This window comes from Chanodichthys erythropterus, chromosome 8 (genome assembly GCF_024489055.1).
Source record: "Chanodichthys erythropterus isolate Z2021 chromosome 8, ASM2448905v1, whole genome shotgun sequence".
Classification (NCBI taxonomy): domain Eukaryota; kingdom Metazoa; phylum Chordata; class Actinopteri; order Cypriniformes; family Xenocyprididae; genus Chanodichthys; species Chanodichthys erythropterus.
In genome coordinates, this window is record NC_090228.1 from 10478726 (window position 1) to 10505104 (window position 26379).

General features: G+C 36.4%; 1 long non-coding RNA gene across 1 annotated transcript; it reads left to right on the forward strand.

The window, feature by feature from the left end:
- Window positions 1–3822: 3822 nt before the first annotated feature.
- On the forward strand, window positions 3823–6250 carry LOC137024354 (uncharacterized). The gene is made up of 3 exons (XR_010895702.1): window positions 3823–3938; window positions 4855–4965; window positions 5642–6250. It is a non-coding gene; the product is annotated as an uncharacterized lncRNA (long non-coding RNA).
- Window positions 6251–26379: the final 20129 nt, after the last annotated feature.

The window sequence follows — 26379 nt, forward strand, 5'->3', positions numbered from 1 at the left end:
GGGCCGTGGGAGGGGGGGTACTGTCACAGACACGCCAGGCTCCACCTCACCACAGTACCCACGCACTCAATCACCAGCTTATTAATCACCGCCACCTGCACCTCATTCACTCTGCAATCACCAGCACTACAAAGCCACCACTCTCACACACACTCACTGTCCGGTCTCGTTTGCACTACGCCATGTATATGCTTACCTTAAGGACTCCCCTTCAACTTACTTACCTGCTCCAGCGATCTCCTTCATCTCCTTCGTCTCCTGGTCCCTTCGTGTGCTTACCCTTCTGTGTGTGTGAGTGTCTCCAACGTCTCCCTCCATCTCAGCTCAACTCCTGGATCCACAAACCACACAAGGACAGTATTACTTTATATTCATCTCTCAAGAACCTGATAACCGCCATTATCACTCTGTGTTCCACATATTGTTCCAATAAACTCACCTGGATTGCTTTTATCTCTGCCTCCGTGTCTATATCATAACAACTGGGTGTTGGTGACATTTTTTTGTTTTTAAAAGAATAGTTAAATTCATTTTAAATTGAAATTTAATTTTAATTAAAATTCTGTCATCATTTACCCACCCTCTTGTACGGAAGAGGATTAGGGCCAAGCAATAATAAAAAAATAAAACCATCTCGAGATTAAAGTTGTTAAATTTAGAGAAAAAAGTCAAAATAAAATGATGAGAATAAACTCATTAAATACGAGAAAAAACTCGTTAAATTTCAAGAAAAATTCAAGATGAAATGTTGGGAATAAAGTCATTAAATTACGAGAAAAAAATTGTAAAATTTCGAGAACAAATTCGTTAAATTATAAGAAAAATGTTGTTAAATTTCAAGAAAAAAGTCGAGATAAAATGTTGAGAATAAACTCATTAAATTATGAGAAAAAAGTCGTTAAATTACGAATTTGTTCTCATAATTGAATGACTTTTTCTCATAATTTAACAACTTTTTTCTCATAATTTAATGAGTTTATTCTCAACATTTTATCTCAACTTTTTTTCTCGAAATTGAATGACTTTTTTCCTCATAATTTAACAAATTTGTTCTCATAATCTAATGACTTTTTTCTTGTAATTTAATGACTTTATTCTCAACATTTCATCGAGTTTTTTCTCATAATTTAACGACTTTTTTCTCATAATTTAATGAGTTTATTCTCAACATTTTATCTTGACTTTTTTTCTTGAAATTTAACGAATTTGTTCTCATAATCTAAAAACTTTTTTCTCGTAATTTAACAAGTTTTTTCTCAAAATTTAACAACTTTAATCTCGAGATGGCTTTATTTTTTTATTATTGCTTGGCCCTAATCCTCTTCTGTACTCTTATCATTTGAAATGAAGACATCTCTACTTTTTTTGTATAAAATGTGCAAAATTGTTTTTTTATTTAATAATACATTATTTTATTTTGCATGGGTTTTTTTTGACTTGGCAATTTACAGAGGTCCTGCCATATAGGCTTAGAAAATCAAGACAATTTCAAAAAAAAAAAAAAAGAAACGAAAGTTTTGAGTTGTTTTTGAGAGTTGAAGAGGTGCAAAACCTGTGTATTTTAACTTTGTGAACCGTGGAGCCTAGAGAAATTACAATTTTATTTATTGTGCTTACTAAATTAAATTGCCAACCATTTATAAAACTTTTTTTTTTTTTTATCTTTATCATACAGCAAGTCATACTCCCACATGGGAACTCTTTAGCAGAGTTTTCCAGGAGGGATGATTTGTGGTTTGTCAGTGAGTATAGATAGTTATGGTAGAATGATAAATGGACAGACTCAACACTCTCTCAGAGATACAGGTGGTCGATGTGTGTGTCTATGCATTAAAACTCAAAGTTTAAAGGGACAGAGGAGTACAGGCAGCAAGAATGTAGCAGATTCAAAACATTCGTTGATATGTTAGACATTCTGCATGGTGTCTCTGAATGATCAAAGTAGCATTTGCATAATCTTGCCTGTGTTGCTTGAACTCTCTCTTTTACTGTGAGATAAATGCATGTGTGTGTGTGTGTGTGTGTGTGTGTGTGTGTGTGTGTGTGAGAGAGAGAGTATCCTTGAAAGTGTGTGATTTAGGAGTTGACATAACACAGAACACTCTGCACCTCCTTATCAGAAGCCTGGTACCAACCGGAGTCAATCCCCGGGAGAAAAACAGCAGTTTGTGTGTGTGAGAACGCGTTTGAATGAGCAACTCCTCCGATGGTATGATATAGATTATTTTTCTCATCTCCTGCTGACAGTACCACTCTCCACAAATCCTTTGTTTATTTCTACCTCTTTTTCCACTCTAAAGCACATGTTCGACATATTTAAAACCTTTTCATTTCAAACAGACAGGCAGACAGCCTTTACATTAATCTGTACTGCAGGAGCAAGCCTTATTATATTGTGTGAAGAAATGTCTTTTAGGTCCTCCAGGTTTACTGTTGAAAAAGGCATAACTTTTATTTATTGGTATATGGTAACTTTCTGATTATTGTGGAACTGTGGAAAAAAAAAAGCTTGCCTGGTGAAACTTCAGAAGAAAATGTTTGCTCTTCAAAAGTTGCTGCTAGGGTGTTGTAGGTTATTGCTAGGTGGTTTCTAATTGGTCCAAGTGAAAAGGGCCCACCCCAAAGTTTCTGTGATATTCTAGTAGTCCATAGATATGCCTCCTTCACTGTAAGTCTGTGGGTTTTTTTCACCTTTATCATCTGCCTGGAAAAGGTCATAATTTGATTTGTTTAAATCCCTAATATGAGCAATATTAATAATGATATGTACCTGAGAAAGATTATGAATGAAGCCCTTTGTATGGAGGACTATGACTGGCATTAAAAATAACTTTTATATTGTTATATCATTTCTATTGCATTTTTATAAAGCATTCATAAATTACTTTTCTTTATCTGTTTGAGTTCATAATGTATTATTTTATTGTTATATTTGACTAAACTGATGTCTATATACTGTATGTCAACTTGAAGGTTGATTTAATAATGATTTTTATTGTAAGGTTACGTTTATCTATATATATTTTAAATAAATGTAAGAAGTGGCTTATTCATTTACATTTTTATTTTTTAATTAAAAAAAGTAATTATTTTTTAAGTGGCAAGTCATCCACAGCATTGAGAACTAAAAAGACTATTTAATGCAAATGTTCTCAAGTACATTTATATGTAAATGTATCTTGCATTATGTAACTAACAAAAGATTATTGATGGGATTTTCCCATTTCATTTCATCAGGAGATGAGGTGACTATTCCAAGATCTAGGCTGGGAACATTTACCAAGAACAGTGGTGGAACAGACTCTTAACTTCTCCAAGTAAACAATCAGCGTGTAGGTGTTTAGATATGACCTTTGACCTGTAGAAGGATGATCTATCTGCCTCTGGCCTGATACCCAAAGCCTGTAGATTATCTCAGAATGCTACTGTAGAGCCTCATGCTGAGGCGATGGAGCCAGGACAGGAGATCTGCACCAGCCCTCTTCATGACAATGTGGCTCCCTTGTTGGGTTGGGTCACTTTTGATGGGTCCCTGTCCTGGTTTGGGTATGTCTGAAAAGAAGGATGCAGTAGGGCTGTTATTATTAGAATGTCCCTGACTTTCAGAGATCGTTGTGACCCAAAAGGAATGTTTAGCATACATTCAAGACTTCAAGTGTTGAATAACTAAAGGAGGTCACAGGAGGAAGGAAAGAGCAGGAAGAAGCGGAAAAAGATTTTTTGTAGGGGTGGAGGCGGGGGCGGGGGGGATTCTTCAGACAGTCATTACTCAAGATTCAGAAACGTTGTGTTTATTCACAGATTGGGAGTGGCACAGGAAGCTGCCAACAGGAGCTTCCCCAGAAACAGTTGTTGGGCGATCTCTTCGTTTCTATAGGAGGAAATGGGAAGTGTGGGCGTGGGCCTGCCAGAGGCCACTTCCAGTCTACTGCTTTGAGGTAATGCACACAGTCAAAGAGGAACTCACGTAAGACACATCCATCTAAAGAATGACTGCAGTCTACACTGCTCAGGGAATTGATCGATCATTCCACAGACTTCAAAGAATGTTCCTGGTACAATACAAATCAGCATCAGAATTTACAAATCAAATCAGTTGCAAAAGATGTATATATGTCACATAAATGCTACCCTTTTGTACATCAAAGAACCTGAAGAAAATTTTCCCAGTTTGCACAAAAAAATATTAAGCAGCACAACTGTTTTCAACATTTCAACATATCCTCCTGAGAAGCAGAAAAAAAAGTTTTGTGAATTTAGTATTTTTTCATGTCATTACGCTGTTTACAGCATGAGAAACAAAATTGAAAAATAATATTGTTGATAAATCATATTTTATTCATGTTATGGTATGTCCTCTTTAGAGGACACCAGGACTCATTTTTTTTTTTTTTTTTTTTAAATAAAAAGACATAAATAGGCAAAAACAATGGGATTTCTTTTAAAATCACCATTCGATTTTTAGGTTTCAAGATTTTTATACCAGACTTTGTATAAAGATATATGAAAGATATAACAGAATGAATTAATATACCATTTTGCTTTATGCAGTATGTGTGTAAAATGGCCATAAGTGGGTTTTCCCATTGTATACAATGCATCTATACATTGTATATCTAATTTGCATATTAATGTATTCTTGGAAAAATGTAATGGAAAAAAAGAAGTGTAATAATGGGAGTAATTGGTAAGATTTTCAAAATAATATTTAATATTTCATAGGGATATTGAAACATAATTTCTTTATATAATAGACATTAAATCTCTATATATAATAGACATTTTTTTTTGTGAAATGCATCCATAAATTATAATGAATTAATAATTGTTTATATCATAATTTTTGTATTTCAGAGATATGGAAAAGGCAGACAGGTGTGGCTTCCTGGTTCCCCTTGGGACAAAATTATGGAGCGGAAGGGAGGGTGATGCAGGGATGATAGAGAAATTGTTGGAATGATTGAGGTAAGCAGCTATTTATATAGTACCATTAGCTTTTCCGTTGCCATTTTATTTCCAATTTATGCACAAGAACCTCCTGAACTACTGTTAGGAAGTTCACTTTAATCCACTGTTGGTAGGTATAAAATGGGCATCAGATCACACACACAAGCACCCAGCTGGCACCGTTTATGCTCTGGATTTAAGCCACATAATCCCCGCCATGGAAATACTTCCCTGTACATTCCCTTTATCTCTCTGGTTGCATGTTTTACACATTCCCTCTCTGGGAAATCTCTGTCTCCCCAGTCAGTATCACTCTCTCAGAGTATCAGGATGCTCTGATTAGTTATCCTTATAATCTGTATAGAATGCCAGTCTTTTGAGATACCTTGTGTTTTTCTCATCTAAGGGACCCTTTGGCTTTGTATATCTTTATTTGAAGGGCAGCACATCCCCCACAGATGTCTCTCTCCCACTATGCCCTGACCCTGGGATCTATGTGTGGAATTCTCTCCTCATTTATCTGTGGGCCTCGTCCTCTCCCTGTATCCTTTTATTTTTTTCACATTCCTGATCCTGGTACTATTTACTTATAAATGACTTCAGTATAACTCTCAGACATGCACACAATTTATCTTTAATGAATAGTTCACCCAAAATGAAAATCATGTAATCTTTTTCTTCCATGAAACAACAGGAGATGTGAGTGAAAGCGAAAGAATGGATGGATGAACCCCTTGTTCTAATTGAAAATGGTGCCACCTGGACCAGCAAATCACACTGGGAAATAAGCTGCAGATCCAAGCGTTTATCTACCGATCCCAAGAGACAGACAGTGGTAGATTTGATAAGTTATCAAATTAAATGTCATTTAATGTGTCAGCAAAAATTACAGCTCAATCAAATAACTGTGTAACTCCTTTATGCTACAGACTGCACTCAATGTGTTAATGAAATTGTAATTAAAATGTTTTTGTTTTTTTTGACGTTGCTAATTGTAGTAACCATTTTTAATGGTTCTTCTGGCTAATGATAATGAATGTTCATAATGTTGTTTTGTGATGTCAAAACCAGCACTGTCCTCTTACCACTTTTTGAAAAAAGAAAATAATAATAAATTAATGAATTGAATGGCTTGTCTTTCCTCTTCATAACTTTTCATGCTAGTTTTATTTTTATTTGCCTAAAGAGATCAGTATTTTTAGTTCCAATGTGGAAACAGTGTTTATACTGATAACAAAGAGCAAATTCTGCATTAGAGAAGAAGGTAGTGGTTACATTGCTTTTAAAAATGTAGGCCCAATCCTGAGTGTCCACTCACAAAATGCTGCATGGGAGCTTTGGTGCAGTGGTCTGTGCTTATCCTCAATATATATGTTGGAGCTGCTGGGATGCAAGTTCAAAGCCAGTCATGTCTTGATTGTGCACCACTGCTTTCTCATCTGTGGTCTTCTGCAACATACATCAGATGTTCATTCATACAAACAAACACAGATCATTTGATAGAAATGATTGATGACACATTTTCTTCAACCTGCAAAAAATGTAAGGAACAAATTACTGCGCTAAAATGCTATAAAATGCAGTATGTGCTGTGAGGATAAACTCTTGTCTTTTGTCTTGGTTCAAATCACACACCATTTTTTACCAAACAAATCTCTTAATAAAACCCATCCAACAACACACTTCAACTCCTCAGATTCAGTGGCATAGGAGATAACACTTTGACTTTCAATCATGCAGGTTTGAGTAGTTTTAGTGTTAAATTGTAAATAATACTGTGGTTAAACTGAGAGTCTAAAATATTTTTCAAAAACACTCCTGCAATGGTCACAAAATCTGTGGCTCAGTGGATGATTGTTTGCCTCTCATACATGAAAGACTGCACTTGATTCATTGTCTCAAACAAAGTAACCTCTTCCAAAACGGCAGAATCAGTGGCTCAGCAGATAAAGCATTGAACATGAATCACGGAGTCACCCGAGTTCAAATCCTACTATTGCTTAGGTTAAACTGTTGTCATTATATCAAACAAAGTGGCCAAAAAGCCAGCTCTCAGCATGAAAGCCACACTGGCGCTAGTGGCTAAACACACGTTCTCTGCTGATAAGGGTGTGCTGGAGACATGGGTTCAAATCCCACCTCAGCATGATGTCTCATTTACATTACATTGTTATATTCAACAAAGTTCCCCAGACAGCAGCACTCAATTTGAAAGCCACAGTGGCGCAAATGGCTAAACGCACGTTCTCTGCTGATAAGGGTGCGCTGGAGACATGGGTTCAAACCCCGATCATGATGTTGCTTTGTTCTACTTTATTGTAGGGCACATACAGGTGAAATATAAGTTCCTTCACTTGGCTCAACAAGAGATCTGTGGCTCAGATGTCCATCATTACAGTGAATGTCTGTCCACACGTCCCAGAGCTCTGCTTCTGATGACTGTACACTCCATGTACACTCACATTTTAGACTTTCAGTTTAACCACAGTATTATTTACAATTTAACACTAACAATAATGAGATTTAAACTACTCAAACCTCCATGATTGAAAGTCAACCTGTAGAGGAAACACATAAAGCAATTACTTCTAAATATCAACATTTTAAAGTTAGTCTAAATAGTTGACAAATGTAAGAATGTTCTACTAAACATACATATTTTGCACACAACAACTCTACAAAACCAGGCAGGAACATACTTTATAATATGAACATCAGAGGGTGATGATTATTTCAAATCAACAATTAATTTGTTTTTCTAAAGCTCTGTCATTGAGTACAGCAACAGAGCAGAATGTAAACAAAGTCTGTGATAAAACTTTATAGAAGATGCAACTGCCTTCATACATGCTTAGAAGTCATTTAAGACTTTAAGACATTAAGACACCATCTGGATTACCTGGAAATCCATTTTTTTTTTTTTTTTAGTTCATGCGAATTTGTGTTTTAGTATTCGCGTGACAACGCGTTAAAAACAACACATTTAATTTGTCATAACATGAATAAGCGTCCTGCTATAGCATTTCACAATACAGAATGACGTATGACCTAATTACTTACTTAAAATTAAATAGCAAGTGCAAAGAATACGAATAATGCAAAAGAAATGCATTTTCTCTGTGTGTGTAGAGTTACTTACAGGTGAGTCGCGTGTCACTGGGCTGGGATATGTGTTGGTTAGTGACATTAAAATACTGTCACAAAGCTGTCAATGTCTTTATGGTATGTTTTTAAAGTGGTCTACTACACGTGTAGTTCCAACAAAACAAACATCATGTTGTCAAGCATCCGACGCTGTCAGACTGAACCTGTAGCCGCTTACGCCGGCACTTCACTTTCTACCACACGAGTCGTATTAAAATTATAAAGCCTGCAGTTTCAAAGTTGTGTCAGATTTGGTCAATGGCTATATTTCAAAAAGTCATACATGCTTTAATACAACTATTGTGTTAAATGTGTATAAGACAAATGACTCAAGGCTCCCTCTTGTGGTCAATAAAAGTTCAATATTCATTAATGAAATGGCAAACAAGGTGGCCAGTAGTAGGTGAGTGTGAGATTTAAATTTCATGTATTTTAGAACAAATTTATAGGTTTGTCAGGACTTCGACCAGCTGAGCAACATGGATCTACCAGTTCCAGTAAATGAACCGGATCAGCTCTCAACTGATGGGGTAAAATATGTTATTAATCTCAAAAGCACATGCTCAAAGGTAAACACATAAAATCCATGACACAAGATCTTCCAAGACTCTTTTAGTTGGGGAATGTGGATGTGAATTTGTTTTTGTTTACGTACATGGATGTGTATCGTGTTTGTTCAGAGTTAAACAATGAATTTCTGTTGTCTTTGTTTTCAGATTCAAGCAGCATTTATAGTAATGGAGCATCTGGATAGTGAGTGGATCTCAATCTATGTTCTGATCTGAGTCTCTATCTGAAGTTCTGGCATATGGACGGAGGAGGGCGACAGTGAGCAGGGGAATGTATTCACCACTCAGATGTTTGAGGGAACTGTTTACACATCTACAAACATGTTAAGACTTTTTTAAGGTTAAACCATGGCCTACTGTCTGGTCAGAGGGATTGATCACTCTTTATGCAATTATTGATTATTTAATTAACTAAATATACTTGAATAAAGCATGTATCAAAAAAAAGTTGAAATACATTTTATGTAATCTACAAACTAATCATTGCTATAACAACTAAAACTTTTTTTTATTGATTAATATAAGGGGCACAGGCATGAGATCAGATCAGTGTGCCACCTACCCCTTGTGGACAATAAGTGTAACATTTAACAATAGCAGCAGGTGCAAAGAGAAGCTGTTGTCTAATCCTGCTCCTGATGAGCCACTTTCCTGAGTTTAGCTCCAACCTGATTAAAAACACCTGAAGCTAATCAAGGTCTTCAGGGTAACTAGAAACCTCAGGCAGGTGTAATGGACTCTTTTTCTGAATTAAAAACTATTTGAATGTTATTTAGATGTTTGGTGTTTATCAGTTTGAAAAATTAATAAAGTTCGTAATGACAATTATGATAGTATGTTTGATTCAAACTGGTTTGATTTAACAAAGCAATGAATCTGTTTAATCTGTTTCCATTAGGAAGACATGTTAAAGCTTTTAAATGTGAATTTGAGATAAACTGAACATCTAAGAGACACAAAATCACACTACCAGTGGCTCAGTGAATTCATTAAAGCCTTGATTCAAATCCTACAATTATTAATTTTCCTCTTAAACAAAGCTATTAATAAAACCACATCCAAAACACCCTTCACACATTTTATAAATCAACTGACTCAGTGGCTCAGGAGGTAGTGTTGTGTTTTGATCTTGGAGATCGGAGTTTAAATCCCACTATTGCTCGTGTTAAATTGTAATTGATGCTGCAGCTAAACTAAACATCGCAGGCTCAGTGGATGATTACTGGTCTTCCATTTGTGAAGATCCAGGTTCAACTCCCACAAATGTTAGTGTTTTTTATTATTTAAAACAAATCTCTCAATAAAACCCCTTCCAACACTCCAGACAGCTCCATAGTCTCAGTGGCTCAGGAGATAAAGCGTTGTGTTTTCATCTTGGAGACCTGAGTTCAAATCCCACTATTACTTATGTCAAATTGATATTGATGCTGCAGCATCAAAACCAAAGAACAAACCATCAAAAGCTTGGTAGCTCAGTGGATGACAGCTTGTCTGTCACTCATGAAAGTCCAAGTTCAAACCCCACAGAGCTAAGTATTTTTCAGTATTTAAAACAAAGCTCTCAATAAAACCCCGTCCAAAATATCTATCAACTCCGCAGGCTCAGTTGCTCAACAGACAAAGCGTTGCATTTTATTCTTGGAGACTCAAGTTCAAATCTCACTATTGCTTATGTTAAATTGTTACTGATGCTGCAGCTAAATTAAACATCAGAAAACACCAATGCCAAAATCGCACAAGCACTGTGGCTCAGTGGATGATCCTTTGTCTGTTGTTTATGAAAGTCCAGGTTCAAACCCCACAAATGCTAGTGTTTTACATGAGCTAAAACAAAGCTTTCAATAAAACCCCATCCAAAACACCACACAAAACCACAAACACAGTGGCACAGCAGTTAATGCGTTATGTTTTCTTCTTGGAGACCCAAGTTCAAATCTCACTATTGCTTATATTAAATTGTTATTGATGCTGCAGCTAAATTAAAAATCAGAAAACACCAATGCCAAAACCGCACAAGCTCTGTGGCTCAGTGGATGATCCTTTGACTATCATTCATGACAGTGCAGGTTCAAACCCCACAAAAGTCTTTTTTTTTCATTATGTAAAACAAAGCTCTCAATAAAACCCACCTAAAACACCACAGAAAACCGCAAAATCAGTGGCGCAGCAGTTAAGGCGTTACGTTTTCATCTTGGAGACCCAAGTTCAAATCTCACTATTGCTTATGTTAAATTGTTATTGATGCTGCAGCTAAATTAAACATCAAAAAACACCAATGTCAAAACTGCACAAGCTCTGTGGCTCAGTGGGTGGTTACTTGACTATAATTCATAAAAGTCCAGGTTCAAACCCCACAAATGCTAGTTTTTTTCATTATTTAAAACAAAGCTCTCATTAAAACCCATCTAAAACACCACAGAAAACTGCAGACTCAGTGGCGCAGCAGTTAATGTATTGGGTTTTCATCTTGGAGGCACAAGTTCAAATCTCACTATCGCTTATATTAAATTGTTATTGATGCTGCAGCTAAATTAAAAATCAAAAAACACCAATGTGAAAACTGCACATGCTCTGTGGCTCAGTGGATGATCATTTGACTATCATTCGTGACAGTGCAGGTTCAAACCCCACAAATGCTAGTTTTTTTCATTATTTAAAACAAAGCTCTCAATAAAACCCCTTCCAAAACAACGGACATCTCCGCAAACTCAGTGGCGCAGCAGTTAATGCGTTACGTTTTCATCTTGGAGACCCAAGTTCAAATCTCACTATTGCTTATGTTAAATTGTTATTGATGCTGCAGCTAAATTAAACATCAGAAAACACCAATATCAAAACTGTACAAGCTGTGTGGCTCAGTGGATGATCATTTGACTATCGTTCATGAAAGTCCAGGTTCAAACCCCACAAATGCTAGTTTTTTTCATTATTTAAAAAAAAGCTCTCAATAAAACCCCTTCCAAAACAACAGACAACTCTGCAGACTCAGTGGCGCAGCAGTTAATGCATTAGATTTTCATCTTGGAGACCCAAGTTCAAATCTCACTATTGCTTATATTAAATTGTTATTGATGCTGCAGCTAAATTAAACATCAAAAAACACCAATGTGAAAACTGTACAAGCTGTGTGGCTCAGTGGATGATCATTTGACTATCATTCATAAAAGTGCAGGTTCAAATGCCAATGATTTACATGTTTGACATGAAAGTTCTCAAAAAAACACCAAACAACTCCACAGACTCAGTGGCGCAGCAGTTAATGCGTTGCACTTTCGTCTTGGAGACACGAGTTCAATTCCCACTATTGCTTATGCTAAATTGCTGTCATTAAATGAGACATAGGGGCCCAAACGGCACCTCTCCGTGTGAAAGCCACGATGGCGCTAGTGGCTAAACACATGTTGGTTGCGGACAAGGCTGCGATAGAGGCGTGGGTTCAAACCCCACCTCGGTGTGTGTGGGGATCACACCTAAGAAAGACAGAAAGCTGTGGCAACAGAAAAGTACTTGGGGTGGTACAACAAACAAGGCGCATGTGGCAAAGGGAGATACCTGAGGCTCTGAGGCTCTGGGGTGGTAAACAGACTCAAGAAAAACACAGCAAAGAGGGAAAAAGAACTTTAAAAAGCTTTTCCTTCTTTTTAAGTCTGAAGTGAAGCAGAAGTAGGATTTGAACCCAGGTCTCCTGAATCAGGATTAGGTCGCATACCATGAGCTCTAACCACTGGACCACCGCCAACTCACACTAATGTCAGTACTTTTGTTTTATTTAAGGAAAACTCATAGGCACACATTTAAAAAAAAAAAAAAAAAAAAAAAAAAAAAAAAAAAAAAAGGTAAAATTAATTATTAAAATCAGACCTTTAAAATATTAGAAAATATTATTCAAAAGTATCTAAAATTCTAAAATGTTTATTTAAATCAGAACTATAATTAATACAATCAATAAAAAGAAAACAATTTAAAATATAAATAATTCAAATCTGTTAAAAGCATCTAGAAAACATGAAAATATTATTGATTAAAATCAGAATTTAAAAACTTTGTGTCTAAATAAAATTAATAATGCAAAATGACATTACTGACAATGATATACAGCAGTAGAGCTAGCGGTGGTTAATTATTAATCATACAAACTACAATGTTAGTAATTCTTGGCAAAACAAACAAATAGCCTGCAGTGATGCAAAATCCTGAACTTGGGTAAAGTTGGTTTTATATTCGCACATTCGGACATCCGTATTCAATAGCCTTGTTAATCACACTACATTGGACATTCAGTGGACATTCACAAGTAAATATGCCATTAAAACAATACTTACCTATTTTGATCGACTGTGAAAAATGTTGTAAGTTGAAAATCGTTGGTTGTCACTATCATGTCACTGCTTAAAATTCGCAAACATTAATTTATTGCACATTTATTGGAAAGTCTGAATTTATCAGAAGTTTTATCAATAATTCAGTTCTGAAGGTTATAGAGTTCAAACTGTCTCTGTGTTTCAGCATTTGCTGCAGGATATTGGACAAAATCAAAACAAATGTTTGTTGGTCCAGTAGAATCCATTTAGAGTTTTAAAGCTAAAATGAGATTTTCCTACACAATAAACAACAGTAATCCTAAAAAGACAGGTTTCCTGCACATGGATTGATCCCAGTCTTAGACTGTATATGATGATTTTCATTAGAAGCAAAAGCACTGCAGCTCTACAAAACCATGAAGCAGCAGAACATCAAAGCTACACACGCCAACTGACTCTATTAATAAACATCAGTAAGACTAAAACAACAACAGAGACAAAAATCACGATTCCTTATTATTCTACTTTATAAGATTAATATCAGAGGCCGATTCGTTCAAATCTTATAAAGGTATCGCAACGACTACTGATTCACTGGTTCTTCTAAAGCTGTCAGTGAGTTCAGCAAGAGAGCAGCATGTAAACAGAGTCTGTGATGATAAACATCCACAGAAGATGCGACTGCCTTCATACATGCTTAGCTGTCAAACAACAACAACACTGTTGTTATAATAGTTTCTAGTGCACTGGCTATTTTACAAAGAGAAATACACTGAGTAAGGATAAAAAGGACACTTAACGTTGAGTGATATTCAGCTGTCATCTGCAGAATCTGTAGGCTACTTTAAACAGTCCGCACGTGTTTAATGTTGTCAAGCGTCTGAAGGTGCGTCAAACTGAACGTGAATCCGCTTACGCCACCTAGTGTAGCGGATGAAAAACTGCATCTCAGTTTCTAAATTACGGGTTACGGTGCCTAGACTTTTGCAAGTTATTTAAAGTTTGGTCACTGACTCAATTCCAAAACTTCTAGCCTAATTTCACACTTACATATTCAGGCAAAACACTGTATTTGCTGGGTTAAATAATGTCAAGTAAGAGATCGTCAGCTCCCTCTTGTGGCCGGTTAGTGTTTGTTGATCAAATGAAGAACTTGCGGAAGCCAGTCGAAGCTGAGAGGACTTAGATTTGATTTGAATTTAATACATTTGAAAAAACAAAATCTATGATTTATCGAGGTCTTGAGCAGCAAAACAACGTAAATTTAGCAGTTTCGGGTAACTTAAATGATCCAGATTAACCGATGCGGTAAACAGATCAAATGTGTTGAACTCAACGGCACGTGAGTGTAAACATACAATACGAGATCTTTTGTTGTTTTGGGTTATCTATGTGAGTCTAAGCTGATGTTTATTTGTCTTTAGTTATTTAATATGATTTAAATCACGATTGTTCGCTGTTAAACAATGCTTGCGTGTTGCTGTGTTGGTGTTTTAAGCAGATTTAAACATCATTTATAGTAGCTTTACTGGTGATTTGAAACAAAGGAGATTTATAACAATCATTATTAAAGTATCAAAATGACGACATATATAACCTAATGATTAATATTACTACTAAACTTATTGTGTCTAATTGTGTCTTTTTACTGGTCAATAAAACAGGCACAGGAGTGAGATCTGATCAGTGTCAGCTCCCTCTTGTGGACAATAAGTGTATATGCATTAATATATTAAAACAGCAGCAGAAGCAAAGAGGGTTTTTACCTGTAGATCTTAGAAGCTGTATGCCGCTTTCCTGTCGTGTAGAGAATTAAATTCAGTGTGAATGTACCTGAATTCCTTAAATCACCCCCCTAAGGTTGCAAATGCACTGAAATATATACATTTACACACAGTAGATATTATATAATAATGTAGTTAGTTCTTGAGATCTGAGAGTGCAGATATTCAGTCCAACAGCAATGGGACATTTCACTGTTTGTATCACTCTGTGTTTGAATGTTCCAGAAAGACTGCCAGTTTGTTGCTGGTAGGGATTGTACAGGTTACACCGATACGCAAGTAGGTGGCGATAAACGACCTTCATTCAATAACGAAACAAGTGAGCGATTCATTCAACTGATTCAAAACATCGATCTGATTGAGTGAAACGCTGTTGCAGGTCAAGGACTCAATAAGCAGATATTCAGATTAATTTAGATAGCACCAATCTTTTGGCATTTTAAAGGAATGATTTTAGAGAACATTTTAACACTAAAAACATGAAATATGAACTTCTATGAAGAATAATACTTCTGTCTGTCAGTACTGTTGTTTAGCCATGTAGACTGTGAACTTCAAGCAGGGCATAAACAAAAACTGTAGTGGTGGAATAATTAAAAAGCTAATGATAAATTATCTGTCCTACAATAATAGAGCATATACATTTGTTTTTACTTTTTTAATGCAACATTTGGTAAATAATGTTAAATTATTAAATTACCATTAAATTACTTCTGTTGGAATGGATCTACAGTGCTGCACATTTTGTCTCTCAATTGATCCAGTTCAGTTCACGCAGCTCTCTGAATATGTGTTGATGATCTGAATCAGATGAAGACGCCTATATTTGAGTTCAGCACTGCTCATTTTCTCATCATCACAGTGATGGGAGTTACCAGATCAGTGGGTAAGGCCATAACAGAGGGGCATTTTCGACCGCATTACCTGACTAGCTCACGTCACAGTGACAGTTGTGTTTAAGAGTGGGGTCAGGTAAGGGGTGTCATTTTCATTCATAGACCCCCACCAGTTTGAAAACACCATCAAGTTTAGAAACTCCTACTTTTGTTCTGCAGAGACTCGCTGGACAAGGATAAAGAAATACAGGAGAACTGAATCATGGGAGGAGGTCCCTGCACATGAGGATGAGTGTGTCATCTTCACTAAGTCCTCACTGATGAAGCCTTGTCTGTACTCATGCCTTCTCATCCTTCACCTTCTGATTGATTATTAATGTCTGGTTGAACTTGAGTAAGTCATCTAAACTAAGGTTGTTCGTGTGCCTAAATATAATCAGCAAAATCAAGATGTTCCTACCGTCTGGTGTCCTGTCGACGGTGTGCCACGTCTCAAAAGGATTGGCCATGACCTCTTCTAACTCAAGGTGTTGGAGAATGTCTGTTTTAAGACACAAACATTTGTGAGTGGGAAAAAAGCGCTCCACTTGACACATGCTGCAGACACCTGCTGGTCAAAATGTGTAAATGCAAGTAAGAAGAGTCCAAACATGACACCTCTTGCAAATGTGTTCAAGTGTTCAATCTATTACATATAATGTATTTAATGACTTTTAGATTACAAGTGTCTGTATAATCTGTCTTTAATTTGTAAGGCTCTCAATTTTTCCATTATACACACAAGTTTGTCATTAAAACCAAAGCTAAATTATAAAACTGATCTGAGATCAGTTAAAACCATATATTAGAATCTGGTTAGTGGTTCACCAGATCAACGCCACTTAGTGGCGAATCACTGAAATGTTTCAAAGCTTGTTGTAATGAAGCCCTATTTAGCTGAAATCACATGACTTAGCCAGCTTGATACACACTTTAAACCAGTGATTTAAACAAAATATCTATAAAAGCTTAATAAAGCAGTGTTTCAAAAGCACACACACACACACACACTACATACTGGCTCACCGGTTTGAATCCGGTCATGTCTTGATCACAATTCCTTACTTTCCCATCTGTGCTCTACTTTTCTAAAAATAGAGACAAAAAAAAAACATGAAGATATGTTTATATACTGTAGAAACAATTATTTAAAATGAACAGAATCTGCTAAAAATGATCAGGTGATTCAGGCTTCTTTTGTCATTTATCACTGAAGTGATCTTAAAACAATACAAACCTCGATACGGGGCTTCAATGGAAACTGCTGCATCACTGATAAACTGGCCCATGTCCTTAAAAAATAAAAAGAAACAAGTATTACAAACTCAGTGGCTCAGTGGATAAAGCATTGCGTTGTAATCATGGAGCTCCGAGTTCAAATCCCACTGTTACATACATTAAATCATTGTCATTAGAACCAACAAAGTGTCTCAAACACCAGTCTTCAGTGTGAAAGCCACAGTGGCGCAAGTGGCTAAACACATGTTCTCTGGTGATAAAACTGTGATAGAGGCATGGGTTCAAACCCCACTGTTGTTTACATTAAATTATTGTCATCATAGCCAACAAAGTGTCTCAAATACCAGTCTTCAGTGTGAAAGCCACAGTGGTGGAGTGGTTAAACACATGTTCTCTGGTGATAAAGCTGTGATCGAGACATGGGTTCAAACCCCACTGTTGTTTACATTAAATTGTTGTCATTATAACCAACAAAGTGTCCCAAATGCCAGCCTTCAGCATAAAAGCCACAGTGGTGGAGTGGCTAAACGCACGTTCTCTGGTGACGAGACTGCTTGGGTTCGAATCCCAACTCAACGAGATGACAACTAATAGAGACTCTGTCAAAATTTTAACTGGTTTATTGTAAAGTCAATAGTGAAATATAAGTTCCCGCACATGTTCAGACATGAGATCTGTGGCTCACAGGTTAAGAGCGCTGCCTCACTGGTTCAGAGGTTGCTGGTTCGATCCCAGCCAGATCTCAGCGATATGAAGGAATGGTGCGGGCGATATGAAGGAATGGTGCGGGCGAGAAGGCGCAGGAGATCACAGGGTTCCCCCTAAGCTCCAGCACGATGTCCAGCAGGGGTTATACTTCTGCCTGGAAAAATTTTGATTAGGGGAGAAAAAAAAAAAAAAAAAGAAAAGAAAAGAAAAGAAAAGAGAAGAGAAAAGAAAAAAGAAAAGAAAAGAAGAAGTCTTACCCATCCACGAGCAGAGGTCCATCATTACAGTGAATGTCCCTGGGTGTAACGCTCCAAACACATCTCTTCTTCTGTAGGGCAAAGACATAAACACATGTCTATTTTCTATAATTTAATTAATTTAGAAGTTAGTCTAAATAATGTTTAATAAATGTAAATTGACTACATAAATTAAATTCCTAAAGCTGAACAGTGTCGTATTAGTATGGAAGAGGATTAGGGCGAAGCAATAATAAAAAAATAAAACCATCTTGAGATTAAAGTTGTTAAATTTCGAGAAAAAGGTCAAGATAAAATTACGAAATTTTATCTCGACTTTTTTCTCGAAATTTAACACGTTTTTTCTCATAATTCAATGAGTTTATTCTCAACATTTTATTTTGACCTTTTTCTCGAAATTAAATGAGTTTTTTCTCGTTATTTACCGAGTTTATTCTCAACATTTTATTTCGACTTTTTTCTCAAAATTGAACAAGCTTTTTCTCGAAATTTAACAACTTTAATCTCGAGATGTTTTTTTATATTATTATTATTATTGCTTGGCCCTAAACCTCTTCCGTATATTAGAGTATATTATACTTCAGAAATATTTTTAGCACCAAACACACATTCACACATTATAAGCCTCACCTGTCCATCATTACAGTCAATGTCCGTCCACACGTCCCTGACTGTACGCGCCAAACACGTCCTTTTTTCTGTTGGGAAACACATATATTAGTATATGTATAAACACAAACATTACTTAATATAGTTTATGTAAGGTTTTAATAAAAGCAATTTACATTGAATAAATGTATATCATTTTGATGGAAAAAAAAATTAAGACAATATATATATGTTAAAGACTGACATCTGTGTATTTTAATGACATGACATTTATTGATATTTATATTCAGACAATAACTTGAATTATTGTTTGTATATGAACCTCTCTGAACTAAAAGTCATTTATATTTGTCCTGTGGTGCTTCAAGTAACAAATGTGTAGGTGGGAAAAAGCTGAAGGGTTGGTCATTTGACACAATATTTATACTTTTATATCTGTAATATTTTAAAAAGTTAGCAAACCAAATCAAAGTTTGTGTAACGTAATTAACGTGCAAGAAGCCAATTTGTTGTCAAGTGACAAGAAAACTATACAAGAGGATTTTAAAGCACATTATATGGTTCATCTAAATACAGGGATTTGTTGTGGCAAATTGTGCTTTTCTCTTATGTGCAAAAGACTCCAGATGCAAAAGCCTCTAAGTGCCTTCTGAAATTTTCTTCCAAAATAAGCATTTTTATCATGCTCGTATGTTTAGGTTCAGTAATTTCTCTTTTATGGCAACTAATAGGTCCTTTTCATTTCATTAAAGTTAATTAACTGAACATAGACATCCAAGTTTGATAAAAACGCTCAATTTGGAAGAAAATTTCAGATGGCACTTAGAGGCTTTTGCATCTGAAGTATTCAAATAAACATTACAAAACGGACAAGACAAATATCTGAAATCACTTTTGGATCAAATAAACACCTTCTGCACCAGAGAAACGTGCGCGCGGCCATCTTAGAATTTTTTCTTTTAACTTCCGTTTTCGTGGTACATTTGCTCTGTATATTTCTATGGCATCGCTGTCAAAGAATAATTATCTAGTGAAGTGGATTTACTTATTGTAGAGTTGACGAAAGTTATCATGAGCTTTGTAATGTTTTTCTTAAATGCCAGTAAACCGGGCAGATTTTAAGACGAACAGTTCATTCACAGATCTGCTGTGGAAAGACAAACCGGAAGTCAAAAGACAAAAGAAAGGTGCGAGGCTACATTAGGTCACGACCTGTTAAACGCGTTGCTATTGGTTAAAAGTTATGTCACGCCCTTTAACAAGCAAACAAACCAATCCGGAACGAGAGACATCACCGTTCTCGACTCTCATTGGTCAGATTTGCAATCTATCACATTGTTTGACAGCACGTAAACACACCCATCAACACCGGCGTTTCTTTGCTAGCGTGATTAAAGAATAAACATTCATCTGCATCATAAAGTAGATTAAAATATATAACTGTTTTTGCGTTTGTGCTCACTTCAGATCACTTTACATGTGCGCATTGACAAATGTTCTCTGTCTGCGGCCTCAAGTATATAAATTGATGTTTTCATATTGAATATGTTTAAAAAAATTCGTTTTTATAATTTCCTAAATTTTTGAGGCATAATTTCTTTCACTACGTGTTGATTTTGTTTACAAAAAGCCTTTATTCAACATTTCCTAGAGAGTCAAAGCGAGGAACTGCTGTAACTCGTGGCTCATAAACACAGTTTGGACTCTAACGAGGGTGAAACCACATTTTACTACCCGATTAACTGACACCGTAATGTCTTCAAAACATCACATTTTCGATAGACATGTGTTATATGAACGCCACAGACGCAAATGTAGTGTTTTCATGACTCACATGGACATGAACCGTGTGTGGCGCCTGAAGACTGAAGTCAATAAAGAAAGAATCCGAATTATCTGGTTAAAGTGATTGAAGTCACTCAAGCCAGCTTCTGCCGCCTGGTGGAGCGGATGATAAACTGCGCTCCATTTTCTACCACGAGTCGTATTATAATGCCAACAGACTCAAAGTTGCTTTAAATTACCTCATGGACTCAATCCCAAAACGACACAAACGTTAAAATGTTCAAACTCAAGCAAAAGTATTAATTATGTTAAACGTGTATAAGGCAAGTAACAAATATGTGTTCGTCAGCTCCCTCTTGTGGTCAATAACTTTATTATCTTCATTAAATGAAACAAGTTCAAGGTGGTCAGTCAGATGAGAGGACTGACATTTAAGTTCATATATCTGAAAACAAAAATGTGATTTTGTCAAGGTCTCGAGCAGCTAACAGCATAGTTTCAGTAAATGATCCAGATCAGCTCGCAACTGATGGGGTAAGACAAAATGTCTGATGTGTTCAACTCAAAGTCACATGCCCAAAGATTAAACTGGTACTTTTATTCCTTCTAAGCATTTTTAGAAAGAGAAGAGAGCAAAGTGTGAGAAGAGAGGGGAAACTGTCATGAAAGGAAAGGTCAAAACACATTAGTGTCATCCCAAATCATGTCTTGACCAAGATTTAAACAGACAATCTTTACACAATTCTTAAAACATATAGCTATTCTTACCTTCTTCTAAGGATTCTGGCTCAAATTCCAAAAGGCAATAGTTTTGATAATTTTTATTATTGTAATATGCATTTTTAAAAAGCTTTAAGTGTACAACTTTTGTCGAGAATGAACAAACTTTTCACATAGGCAAACACTTAAAGCATGCAAGTTCTTTAAAGGAACACTCCACTTTTTTTGAAAATATGCTCATTTTCCAACTCCCCTAGAGTTAAACAGTTGAGTTTTACCGTTTTCGAATCCATTCAGCCGATCTCCGGTTCTGGCGGTACCACTTTTAGCATAGCTTAGCATAGTTCACTGAATCTGATTAGACCGTTAGCATCGCGCTTAAAAATGACCAAAGAGTTTTGATATTTTTCCTATTTAAAACTTGACTCTTCTGTAGTTAAATCGTGTGCTAAGACCGACGGAAAATGAAAAGTTGCGATTTTCTAGGCTGATATGGCTAGGAACTATACTCTCATTCCGGCGTAATAATCAAGGAACTTTGCTGCCGTATCATGGCTGCAGCAGGAGCAATGATATTACGCAGCGTCTCTCACAAACGTCTCCATGGTTGCAAGGCACGTTCCCTGTGCAAGCAGGGGCTCACAGGCGCTGCGTAATATCATTGCACTGCTGTAGCCATGGAACGGCAGCAAAGTTCCTTGATTATTATGCCTGAATGAGAGTATAGTTCCTAGCCATATCAGCCTAGAAAATCACAACTTTTCATTTTCTGTCGGTCTTAGTACACGATTTAACTACAGAAGAGTCAAGTTTTAAATAGGAAAAATATCAAAACTCTTTGGTCATTTTTAAGCGCGATGCTAACGGTCTAATCAGATTCAATGAACTATGCTAAGCTATGCTAAAAGTGGTACCGCCAGAACCGGAGATCGGCTGAATGGATTCGAAAACGGTAAAACACAACTGTTTATCTCTAGGGGAGTTGGAAAATGAGCCTATTTTCAAAAAAAGTGGAGTGTTCCTTTAACATTTTACTTTAACAGAAAATGATTTTCAGGTGCATGTGCTTTAAGATGCTTTGGATAATTAAGCATGTGTCAAATGTGTAACAAAAATTTAATCCTAAAAGACTTATGCAAATAGTAAATAGACAGAACCTTCACACTTTTTCTTTTATTTCCCAAGTATTCTTTTTCCCCCCATTTCATTTGTGCTTTGAGCAGGACAGTTATTTAAAACATGTTGGACATTATTAATGCCTGCAGTACAACAGAATTAAGAGACTGCTGGTAAACAAGTTCAAAACATTTACACGTTCAGTTACTCTCTCATCCAAAAATAAACATGCATACACAACCTCAGTAGATTCAGATTGATTTCTCAGTCGACATTAGCTTTCCACTGTCCCATAACTGACGTGGAGTTCACAGTGTGCTCAGAGAGATCTGCACTAGAATGTCCGACTGCTTTGTTTCTGGAGATTTAAATAATTACATAGCATATGCTTGACTTTGTGATTTCAGCTGTCCTGGAGAAGGTCATGGATCCACTGGAAATCACCTGATGCTTGTCTTCACTCTTTTACAAAAGACAAAACAGATCCATTTTAATGAACATCACTTTGAACACATTTATTTGAGGAATGATTATAGTCTTGTAAGACATTATAAAAATTCCCAGCAATAATCATAAACTTACAGCCAGCTAACAATTTTTGGCTCCCGAAATGTTCTGGGAACGTTAGTTTCAACCCTAAAACATCCACTAGAGAACATTATGTATAGGTCCTCTTTAGGTTATTACAAAAATAAATAAATAAATAACCCTCTCTGCATGTTCTGGGAAGGTTATAGTTATAAAAATTACACCTAAAATAACCATTATAGAATGTTTTGTGTAGATTCTTTTTAAGATTTTACCAAAAACCCTGCCACATTCTAACATAGAGATTGTTTCCAGGACATTCTTAAATTGTCCTAAAACACGGGAACCATATGGGAATGTTAGATGAACGTTATGTGTTTGCTTCACTTACCTTTGAGTCAGTGACCGTCAGGTTCCGAGTCATATACAGGATTAGTGATGTTTGGGCTGGATTCTGATGGGTTCACATCTTCCCCTTCATCCTCCTAACATTATAATAATTATATATAAGCACATCACAGACAAAAAGGGCATGTATGTATAGGGCTGTCAATTTAATTGCAATTAGTCATTTCAGTAATTATCGGGTTTGGCAATTTGTGGATGATGTTTGATTTATAAATACATTAATGATAAATAATAAACTGTTTTATCCATAAATAGTGAACTTTAACAGCTCTAATATATAAATGACAACACAAACAAGATGCAAAGACAAGGATTACCTTAAAGTAGTGGAACTGGAATGGCTTTGTTTTATGTGTGTAGAAATTGTATCCCACAAATCCAGTTGCTACGATGAGGATGATGAGCCCCAGGATGCCGATGCCCATCCCAGCCTTATGACCTGGGTGGATGGATGGAGGTGGAGGTAGAGGGGGAGGTGCTTTCAATGGGCCTTGGAGAACATGGATGACCCCAGAGGTTACTCTTTCAGAAAAAAGGAAAATGTCCAAATAAAATCTATCAGTGTTATTTCATAATTACAAACTTGCCTTATTACCATTGGAATTAATCATAAAATAAATTATGAATATTTTCAGAGTTAACTGGGAGGCATTAGGACAGTGTCAATCTCATGGAAAATCCCATTGCTACTCTCCAGATCACCGAACACCACCTTGGCTTTGATTTTATATATATATATATATATATATATATATATATATATATATATATATATATATATATATATATATATATATATATATAGTATCCTGGAAACAAATAATGAGTTAAACACATATCTCATGCAGTCATCATACGCAGTGTGCATCAGGTTCACTGTACCTCTGAGTACGTAACGGTGAGGATGTCACCAGTAAGTGTGGTCAGGTTACGAGGCTGCATGAGATCTTCTGGCAGGAGGGCACGGCAGGCCACTATGTGATACCTCTGGATTTTGGCGTTTTCAGAACACGAGTCCTTGAACTAAATAAAAGCCGGACTAATCATTAACATTAAAGAAACCCACTATCACTATATCCTCTTACTATTCATGACCCTTATTAAGAGACAGATATCATGAAGATCAAAGGCCATTTAGGTGAATCACAGAAAACCTGTTGAGAACATGTCTAGATCATATTTTAGCTTAACATCTGAAGAATTCTTAAGACCATTGGGACATTTTTTAATGACAATTAATCATATTTTCCTTTTCTATTCTTGAGTTTGGTTCAGTGACAATCTCATTTTTCTGGATATTCTTTGCATGTTTTGTTTTTATTTTCTGACTTTCAAGAAACTCCAATCACGTGACACTTGATGTATAACCTTCCAGCCAGTCATGGCACAAGCTGATATGTTATCTACTTGTAATCTGTCAACCAATCTGCTTGCATCCTGTGCAAATGAGCTAATAGGCAATTAATTTGTCAGCCAATGACATTGCATGCGCCTTATACCACTAACATTTAAATAGCCAGCTTCAGTATTTGCTGTAAGATGGTTCACTGCAGTGTGTTAACAGTTTTCTTGCTCATGGACCTGCTTAAAGGGTCTTTTTTTCTTTTCTATTTTAAAATGTTGAATCCAATCAAGCTCTATTTTTTCATGGTATTGTTTTGTAGGAGGTAATTTTTCTTTCATCCCTTTCAGTTTGATATGTGATATCCTGCCTTTGCTAATGGTAAGCTTCGGCCTTCTTGATGTCAGACAGAAGTGTTTCTCACTAGGTAAGTCTCTGCCAAATTGGCTCAAAGACGCATTGCTGGTTCCAAAACTGTTGGATGTCCTTTTCTTTGTGGAACAAAAAACTGACATGTCTCAGCTTTCTTTATACATTGTAAGTCATTGGGTTCCAATGATGTTTGGTTCCCAAAGTTCTTAAATATATTGTGCTTTACAGAAGTCATACAGGTTTGGTGTGACATGATGGTAAGTGATTGAAACTTTTTTTTTTAATAGTGTGGGTAACTATTCCTTTGATTCAGTAAGCTCTATATTTAAGCCACTTGGTTGTCAAATTTACTTGAGTTATGCCATATAAGAATTTTTGTCTTATACGTACTTAGTCATCCAATCAAGCTCCTGACATTCACATGATCTCATTGGTCACACTTAAAGTGGCAAAAATAACCTGGGTTTCTGCATTGATACTCCTAAAAGGTGGTGTGATAATTTTAACTCAAAATCAGACAAGCGTAATCTGATTTATCTTAATGGCCATAGTCCTGCAGAGATCTGCTCCAACCTACCCCACACACTTGATCCTGAAGACCTTGATTATCTGGACCTGGTGTTTAATTAAAGTTGGAGCTAAACTTTGCAGGATTGAACACCCCTGATTTAGTGACATGTAAGTCTCAACCTAAGCTGCTACAAAAGAGAAAAAAAAAAAAAGCCTAAGATCCCCAAGTGTTTTGGTTATCAATATTTCTGGGTATTCTAAATGGCACAACACTCTTAAGGTTATGCCACATCTCAATTACTCAGGAAGACATTTCAAACATTTAGTTGATTTACTTGTGCTTTGGGTCATTGTCCTGTTGCATCACCAACCTCTGAACATCTAGAACTGGGCAAACTCTGTCCTGGAGGGCCACTGTCCTGCAGAGTTTAACTGCAACCCTGATAAAACTCACCTGTGTAATCCTGAAGACCTTGATTAGCTGGTTCAGGTGTGTTTGATTAGGGTTTAAGCAAAACTCTGCTGAGACAGTGGCCCTCCAGGATGGAGTTTGTCTACCCCTGATCTAGAGCTTCTGTGAAACCATTTGTGATCAATGTATAATTCTCACTAACCAATCTTTAAGAACAGATCTGTCAGTAACCAGGCTTTGTGTGCTTTTATTTAAAGGACTGGGTAACCCACATTTTCAATCTCATCTCCTTAATTCACTCCATTTAGCTTTTGGAGAAGCTGTAAGACTTTCCAGCCTGCCCTATCAATGTCCTCAAAATAGTGTACAACTGTTTGTTTAAGTGATTGAATAATCCAGGTATTCCCAAACACATTCCTGGAGCCTCCCCAACAGTGCACATTTTGCATGTTGTCTTTGACACCCATTTCAGGTGTTGGAGTCTCGACTAATGAGCTGCTGCTCTGGATCAGGTGTTTAAGGAGACATGGAAAAAACAAACCCTGCATCTCAATCAGCTCCCTGGGTCTTGAATCAGTATATCATGTAAATGAATGTGGCTGATTCCCTGATCAGTGCCCTGACTACTGAACTAGGGAGCTGATTGAGATGCAGCCACAGTGTTGGGGAGGCTCCAGGAATGGGTTTGGGAATCCCTGGAGTAATCAATGCAGAAGTCAGATTTTCAGAGGGTTCACAATTTCTTGCCATTGC